The sequence below is a fragment of the Alligator sinensis genome, unplaced genomic scaffold (genome assembly GCF_000455745.1).
Source record: "Alligator sinensis unplaced genomic scaffold, ASM45574v1 scaffold357_1, whole genome shotgun sequence".
Lineage (NCBI taxonomy): Eukaryota > Metazoa > Chordata > Crocodylia > Alligatoridae > Alligator > Alligator sinensis.
The window spans coordinates 2,030,905-2,040,274 of record NW_005841942.1 but is presented as its reverse complement, the minus strand read 5'-3'; positions in this window follow the sequence as shown (position 1 = coordinate 2,040,274).

Below are 9,370 nucleotides of genomic sequence, written 5' to 3'. Positions count from 1 at the left end.
TGACGGAGGCCATGACTGCTGGGAGGCGGGTGGCCAGCACTTTGGCCAGAATCTTGTAGTCCGCACACAGCAGGCAGACAGGCCACCAGTTCTTAATGCAGCCACGGTCTCCTTTCTGCTGTGCAGTGTGAGCACTGCACGGCAGCAACTGATTGGCAAGACCTTGTCAGCAAGACTCTCTTGGAAAAACACACTGAAGACAGGGGCCGAGAAGAGGCCAGAAAGTCTTGTAGAACTCAGCAGGTAACCCATCAAGGCCTGGGGCTTTGCCAGAGGTGAGGCTTGCTGCAGCAGCTGCCAACTTCACCAAAGACAATTCCTGCTCAAGCTCATTGGCCTCCAGGGCACAAAGGTGTGGCAGGCCTCCATGGAGTTCCCACGTGGCTTCAGGGCAGGATGGCTCAGCTGCAAACAGGTCACGATAGAAGGCAAAGGCATGCTCACATATTTCACCTGGGTCAGTGATTACCTGGCCCTCAGGGGTGTTGAGGTGATCTAAAACTTTGCTCGCTGCCCGCCATTGCTTCAGGTTGAAGACGAGGTGGGTTGGGGCATCTGTTTTGGCCAGCTCTTGGCAGTGGGTGCAGATCCTCGCTCCATGGGCTGCACTCTCTGTCAAGTCACGCAGGCACTTCCTACGGAACCGGAGGCTCTTGCGCAGCACTGCATCACTGCCGACAGCCAGCAGGGCAGCCTCGAGCTCTACCACATCTTCCTCCATTTCTCTGATACAGCAGCGCAGTTCATTTGTGGCCAGCTGAGTGTACTGCTGGCAAAAAGCCTGGATCTGTACCTTGCCCACATCCCACCATAGCTTCCAGGAGGAGTAATTCAGTCTTGTGGCCTCCCAGCCTTGCCAAAAGTTGGCAAAGCAGGCCCGGAAGTAAGAGTCTTGAAGCAGGCTGACGTTGAAGCACCAATAGGGTGCTCACATGCAGGTTCCCCCTGGCAGGCTCAATTCACAGCAAGCCAGGCCATGATCTGACAGGCCTGAGGGAATGATGAGGCCACTGTGTAGGAGTGGCAGGTGGTGCCTTGTGACATAAATGCGGTCGAAGCGGGTCATAGTGAAACCACCAGCACTCATCCTGGCCCAGGTGTACTGGCATGTGTTGGGGTGCAGGGCTCTCCAGACATCAACGAGTCCTGCAGTCTCCAAGATGGACTGCAGCTTGTGGGTTAAGAGCAGGTGAGGCTCAGGCCTCATACGGTTGAGCGGGGTGTCAGAGGTACAATTAAAGTCCCCACCTAAAAGGAGCAGGTCATCATTCTCACTAACATCGCACAAAAGGGTGACCAAGGTCTCGAAGAAAGTGACCCTCTCCTGGCCATCAGTAGGTGCATAAACATTGATGAGTAGCAGGTGCTGTTGTGCAAGGGTGATATGGAAAATCAGCAAGCGGCTGGGGACAAGCTAATGGAAAAGATAACTCCCCGCACTAGGCAAACAGAAAAGAAAGAAAGAAAGAAAGGAAAATAGACAGTAAGAAAGAAGGCTGTAAAGAAGCAACTCACAGACAAAGAAATTGGAAGTAGAGTGGGGAGGGGACAAAGAGGAGAGAAAAAGGGAAAAACATGTACAAAAATGTAAGAAAAGAATCAGAAAGTGAGATAAACAGAAGCTAGAGACCTTTAGACAGGTGGGAGTCAGAAAAGAAAAGAGATAGGTAGCCGGGGAGTCTTATGCTCAGGATCACCCCATGCAGCTCCAAGTGAGCCTGGTCTGGTGCATCTGAAGTGGAAAGAAGGAAGCATCCTGGCCACTGCTGGGACACCCTGTTGTGGCCTGAGGTGGTGGGGTTGCTGGGTGGGGGCAGGCAGGGTCGGGTCAGGCGCTGGCGGAGGTGGGCCTCAAAGGGGCTGGGGTTCCATGGGAAGCTCCCTTCTGCCTCTTGTTCTTTGCTTTCTTAGGAGTAGGTGGCGTCTCCCCCGAAGGAGGCAGGCCGGGCTGCTTGGGGTTTGCCACCTCCGGGCCCACCACTTCAACTGAGGCTGGGGTGGAGGGAGATGGAGAGGGGGTCTTAGTTGTTCCATCCAATGGGGCCCCAGTGCCCAAGACACTAGCTGCCCTGGGTGGACCTGGGACAGGGAACTGGGATGGGAAGGACTGGGAGGATGTCCCAGCCCCTCCACCAGTCTGGGTGGTGCAGCCCCATCAGGCAGGTGGAGGGTGGAGGGAGGCTGAGAGGAGGCCACAGTTGCTTCACCCTGTGGGGTGTCAATGTCTGGGGCACCAGCCGCCCCAGAGGGGACCGGGGCAGGAGGAGGCAGGGAGGAGTCCAAGTCCCTTCACTGGGGCAGGAGGAGCCTGGGAGGACATCCCAGGCCTCCCCACCAGGTGGCATGCTCATGCCAGAGGCGTAAATCCCCCCAGATGGAGCAGGGGTGGAGGGGAGCTGGGAGGATCCCCCAGCCCCACCCTTTGATGACGCTCCCACACCAGAGGTGGACGTGCCATCTCCCTGTGTGGTTTTAGCAGTTGGTGTCCCAGCCAACTGCCCCAGGGGACACTGGGTAGTCAGGTGGGAGCTGCTTCCACAGTGGCAGCATGCAGTCCCACCCTGGGAGAAGTAGAATACATGGGGCGTCCCATCCACCACAAAGGCCATGGAGAGAGACAGGATCTGGGAGCCCCCCTTGAGGAGCATGAACACTTGCCTCCAAAAGGATGGGACATGCCTGAGCCTGGGGTCCCTGGTCCCCATGGTCAGTCTGTGCCAGGGGCTGGTGAGGACACCATAGTGCTTGAGTGCTTTGGTGAGGTCATGGTCTGGCAGGTGTGGGGGGATGTTGGAGGCCACCACCCACACTTCTAGGGTCTCCAGGGGTGTGACCAAGTAGTGGAGACCTGAGATCACCAGCCCCGCTGCACACACCATCCTCACCAGGCTGGGAGAGCTCAGGTAGATGACAGGCACTGAGTTTACCCAGAAGGCATACCGGACATTCTGGCATTCCAGCAGGTTTTCCAGAGCACCGGTGCAGCCCTCCACCCTGACGTGGAGAGGGGTGTGCACCAACAGGCCATGGCTGATGGGGGAGGTCTGCAGAGACATCCCCATGCCAAGTGCCCTGACTGCTGGCAGCCATCCTGGGCAGGAGAGGGTTAACTCTTCCACAGGGGCTGCTACAGGAGAGAGAAAAAAAAAAGCCTCAGACTGAATCTGGGGATTGGGAGGGTGCTAAAACAGCCCCCAAATCGGTCCCAGGGTGGGCAGAAAAGCCCTGCAGGGGCTGAAGGCAAGTATTAAGGCAGAAGGAGGTGGCAGAGACCAGGGGAAGGAGGCTCTGGAGGAGGTAAGCAGTAGAAATCAAAGTGAGAACACAGGCAGGGGTGGGGGAGGGGCAGAGGCAAGCAATGGTGACAGAGCCCAGGGAAAAAAGCTCAGAAAGTGAAGAAAAGGGGCAGAGAGGAGGTCCCCAAGCACAGGCTGAGGAGAGGCAAGGTTTAGTGGGGTGAGGAGAGGAACAGGGGGGAACTTGCAAAAGAAGAGTATACCTCCACTGCTCGGGCCTGTATGGGGGCTGTTAGGAAAGCTAAGGCGGACATAGAGCTAGGACTAGCGTTCAAGATCAAGGATAATAAAAAGTCCTTTTTCAAATATATAGGGGGATGATGAAGGCGCTGGGAAATATGGGGCCCCTGCAAGGTACGCTGGGCAATCTGGTGGTTGCGCCAGAAGAGAAGGCAGACATCTTTAACAAATTCTTCACCTCTGTTTTCTTGGGCAGGGACTGGGACTCCCCCACTGTGATTCAAGATGGACTCGAGGGGAACGCCCCAAGACTTAAGGTTGAGGAGGACCGGGTTAGAGTGCTTCTGGAGGGGCTGGACATGTTCAAGTCAGCAGGTCCAGATGCTCTCCACCCCAGGGTGTTGAGGGAGCCTGGGGAAACTCTTTGAGAAGATCATCAAGGAGCACATCTGTGATGGGCCGGCATCGGGGATGATGCTCAAGGGCAACCAGCACGGTTTCATTAGGGGCAGGTCATGTCACACCAACCAGATTGCTTTTTACGATCAGGTCACAAAAGCATTGGATGCAGGTGTCGCCGTGGATGTAGTCTTTCTGGACTTCAGCAAGGCCTTTGACACTGTTGACCACCCCATCCTCATAAAAAAATAGGTAACTGTGGCATCGATGCCTACACGGTCAGATGGATAGCTAATTGGCTGAAGGGTCATATTCAGAGGGTGGTGGTGGACGGGTCATATTGGACCTGGGCGGAAGTGGGCAGCGGGGTCCCCCAGGGCTCGGTTCTTGGGCCCACACTGTTCAATTTCTTTATCAGCAATTTGGACGACGGGGTGAAAAGCAACCTGTTCAAATTCTCTGATGATACCAAAATTTGGGGCAAGGTGGGCATGCTAGCAGGGAGGGAAAGACTGTAGAAAGACTTGGATAGGTTGCAAGGGTGGGCTGACAAAAACAGGATGCGTTTCAATACTGACAAGTGCAGGGTGCTGGACTTGGGCAGTAGTAACTGGCAACACACTTATAAGAGGGGAAACTCCCTTCTTGAGAACATGGAGGCAGAAAGGGATCTTGGAGTCATCACTGACTCCAAGATGAACACGGGCCGACAACGCGAGGTCACGGTCGACAGGGCTAACCGGACCCTATCGTGCATCCACAGGTGCATCTCAAGTAGGGCCAAGGAGGTGATCCTCACCCTCTACGCGACACTGGTCAGGCCACAGCTGGAGCACTGTGTCCAGTTCTGGGCGCCCCACTTCAAGAGGAATGTGGACAACATTGAGAGGGTCCAGAGGAGGGCCACCCGCATGATCCGGGGACAGCAGGGCAGACCCTACAATGAGAGGCTACGGGACCTGAACTTGTTCAGCTTTCACAAGAGAAGGATGAGGGGGGACCTTGTGACCATCTATAAACTCACTAGGGGGGGACCAGAAGGGTTTGTGGGAGACCTTGTTTCCCCCAGCGCTCCCCGGGATAACAAGGAATAACAGCCACAAGTTGTTGGAAAGTAGGTTCAGATTAGACATCCATAGGAACTACTTCACAGTTAGGGCAGCTAGGATCTGGAACCAACTTCCAAGTGAAGTGGTGCTGGCTTCTACTCTGGGGGTCTTTAAGAAGCAGCTCGATGCCTGCATGGCTGGGGTCACTTGAGCCCAGTTTCTCTCCTGCCCAGGCAGGGGGTCAGACTTGAAGATCTACAAGGTCCCTTCTGACCCTACTTCTATGATTCTATGATTCTATGAAAAGGGACCTGAGCTAGAGGAGCTCAGAAGGGCTTCACCTGTCCGTGACCATCTTGAAAGAAAGAAAGAAAAAAAGGAAGACAGACTTTTTAGAAACATTTTTTTCCAGAGAGGGTGACAAATGCGGGGCAGTAAAGACCCTACAGGGTAGCCCGAAGGTCTGGGCCTCAAGGACAAAGCCTGGGCTCATGGCCTGCAAGGCCTGCCCGCACAGTATATTTCATGGTCTTTTTAAACAGTATACATTGCAACAAAGCAAATAAATAAGGATGGGGGGCAGTGAGACAGGGAAGTGGGCCTATGAGGCCAGCCATGAGCAATGAGACCTGGACCTATGACCCACAGGGCCTGCCCTCACAATCTAGACAAAAGAAAAATAAATATATAGATACATACATATATACATATATACAGTTCTAAAGTAGGGATACCCAAGGGGACCTCAGGACATCAGGGGCTGGCCCACATGGACAAAGCCCAATGACTTGGTCCGCTGAACCCACCCCCACACTCTCAGCAGGTGACGGTGTCAGAGCACAAGGAGCAGGTGTTCCCCCTCGACCTGGCACAGCACCCCTTGAAGACTCAGCACTCTTCAAAGGTGGGCACCATCTGTTGGAGAACCGCATGCTCAAATTGAAGTGAGAGGTGACCCCGCAAAGAAAGAAAGAAAGAAAGAAAGAAAGATTATACTTCAATGTAGCTTTTTGACTTTTAAGAGACATTTATTCCCGGGTGGGTGATCACTCGGAGCTAGTAATGAGCATGTACAGGTACGCCTGGATATCTGGGCCTCATGGACAAGGCCTGGGCTCAAGGCCTGCAAGGCCTGCCCGTACACTCTAAACTAACAAAACAACACACACACACACACACCCCCACAAAAAACCACAAACGAACATTCGGACTATATTCACTTTTTTACAGTCCTGCCAGCGGGGGACACCCATGAGGCCTCAGGGGTCGCCCCGCATGAACCAAAGTCCAAGGCCTCGGCCCCTCTTGAGGCGTCCCTGCAGCTTGAGCAGCCGGTGGTCTCACAGCATGAGGACCAGGCGTCCCGCCTCGACTCGGCACAGCGCCCCCTCGAGGGCCCAGCGCTCCTCAAAGGCGGGCACCGTCCACCGGAGGACAGCCCGCCGTGCTCAACCTCGAGCGAGAAGCGGCCCCGCACCAGCAGGCGGAAGAGCTGCAAGGCGTCGACCATGCCGGTGCCGGTGAGCCGGTTCCGCCGGCTCTTCAACGTGGCCATCTTGGCCTGGCCCAGCAGGAAGTTGGCCAGGCTGACCATGGCCCGCTCGGCCGCCCGGTACGGAAAGGAGTGGATGTAGACGTCCTCGGAGAAGTCTCGGCCCAGCCCCCGAAGCAGCGTCTCCAGGGCGGCAAAGAGAGGCTGCAGCCGGGTACTTCAATGTAGCACTGACATGCAAACACACATGTATCTCTTAAATCATTAGTTTAAAAGAAATTATTAAGTAGATAGTTTAAGTAGATAAATATAGTTATTTTAACCCATTCAATATTTATCCCTTTGTTTCACATATGCTGATGTAAACTCTACTTCTTATGTGTTAAATTGCTTCAATAAGTAATCTAGTTTAATTATTAAATTTGATTTAATATTTAATTTTGTTTAATAAAAGTGGGCTTACATAAATGTATGCATTTAACAGATATATATTAAGATTGTATAATTCTGAATAGATTAAATATTTTATATACAGCACTTCTTTAAATTATTCAGCATACAGAATAGATAATGGATCTAGTCTTTCAAAGTCGTGGAAATACAAATGCCATGTTATAATAATAACTTATTACTATCAGTTCACTTCTAGTCAAGCCAACCAATTTCTGCTTAATGAAACTGACCATGAACAAATGTGTCAACACAACAGAAAAAGTCATCATGTCCCTTACTTAGTGTATATAAATAGAAAACTAGAATGGACAAAAAATTAAAGTGCACCAGTGAATTAAAATAAAACAAATATACAAACAAAAGACACCAGACAAGCTTAAGAATTTTCCTTTTTGGATGAAAGAGTGCAAAATATAGCTAATAGTAGGTCAATGTTCTGAAGGAAATGTAAACTAATGGAATATTCTGACTAACAATTTAAGCAAAAAGCACAATTCAAATTATTTTGAATCATAAGAAAAATCTTCAAGAAAAGAGGTTATAATTCAGACCACATTCCAGCACTTATTTAACTTTAAGCATGTGAGCAGTCCCAACTAAAGTAAAATACACCTGAAAATTAAGCATGCACTAAAGTTCTCTGACACAGGAATAGGGTTACTCATATGCTAAAGTTAATGATTGTTTGGCTAAATAAAGGCTTATTCTGTTGCCCTAAATTTACAAAGCCTTTTTAAATAACACATTGCTCTTGCCTTCCTCAGACAAGGTCACCAATTATCACTCAGGGAATTTTGCCTCAATAAAGACTGCTGAACAGGGATAAAGGACAAGAGTAGTTATGGGGAAAAGTACTAGAACATTTTTTTACTAGTACCCCGATTAGAATAAGTCTTTGATCTGGCGTAGGCCTCTTCAAGTATCTTATTTAGATTCTTCACAGTGAAATATAAAGCTATACAACCACAAATCCAGGAAGAACATTTTCATTTTTTCAGTTATAAGTTAAATGTCTTTTTGTAATTCAGTAGACAATTGAGACCAGTTCTATTAGGAAGATAGCTTGTGAAGCCAGAGGTATAGAATTTGATAAAAAAAAATGTGAAAACCATGTATAGTGGCAGGGGGGGGGGGGGGGGGAAATAGATTTGTCCTCCAGTTAAGAGTTTTGGAAATTGAATTGAATTGGTGTCCCCCCTGACATGACAGAGGCATTTTCTAGGGTACATTAAAGAATACTTTGAGTAGAGCTACACAGTATATGCAGTGGTGAATCAAGCCTTTTTTTGTTTGTTTGTTTAAACCAGGGATGTCAAGCATAAGATCCATGTCCCGGATCCAGTCTCCAGAGTCATGTCATCTGACCCATGAGTCTCTTGGAGGGGTCAGGAAATCAGGGGCAGGGTGAGCAGGATCCACTGAAATTTGATGTACAGAGCCAAGGGCAGATCCATGGGAAGTGCAGTAGTAGAGTTGCGCTTCCCTTTGGTTCCTACTCCACCCAAAGTATGCTTTGCAGAGGCTTCAGCATTTTTATTCAGGCAGCAGTGAAGGCATCACTTGACTTCATGGATCATTATCAACTCCCTGTTTTCTTCTAAACTCTTCATTCCACAGGAGTTAAAAACCCTCTTTCCTTTTTAATGGTTCTTATGTTCCACCAATCAATTAAACTAATTTCCTCTGCAATTCTGTTGTCTCTTAGTTCCTCCTGGTAATGTAGATCCTATTTCACAGCCCTGTGACTGTTTTTAGCTATAGCTAAAAAAGTTAACTCAGGTGTGGAGATAACTTTCCGTGAAGAATTGGGCTAAGTACAACTTAGACTAAGTACAACTTTAGACTAGACATTAGGAAGAACTTCTTCACAGTTAGAGTGGCCAAGGTCTGGAATGGGCTCCCAAGGGAGGTGGTGCTCTCCCCTACCCTGGGGGTCTTCAAGAGGAGGTTAGATAGGCATCTAGCTGGGGTCATCTAACCCCAGCCCTCTTTCCTGCCTATGCAGGGGGTCAGACTCGATGATCTGTTGAGGTCCCTTCTGACCCTAACATCTATGAATCTATGAATCTATGAACTTTTTGAGTCAAAAAGCCCAAGATGGAATCAATCTTGGAAAATCTTGGAGATCAGTGGATGTGGTATACCTTTTATTTTAGCGAGGTTTTTGATAGTCTCCCAAAACATTCTTGCAGGCAAACTAAGGAAATACAGGTTGGATGAATGGATTATATAGGTGGATGGAAATCTGGCTGGAGCATCAGGCTCAGAGGGTACTAATCAATGGCTCAATGTCTAGTTGGCAGCTGGTATCAATTGGAGTGCCCCAGGGGTCAGTCCTGGGGCTGGTTTTGTTCAATATCTTCATCAATGACTGGAAGATGGCATAGATTGCACCCTCAGCAAATCTGCAGATGCTAACAAGCTGGGGGGAGGGTAGGGCTAGGATTCAGTGTGACCTAGACAAATTGGAGGATTGGGCCAAAAGAAATCTCATGCGGTTC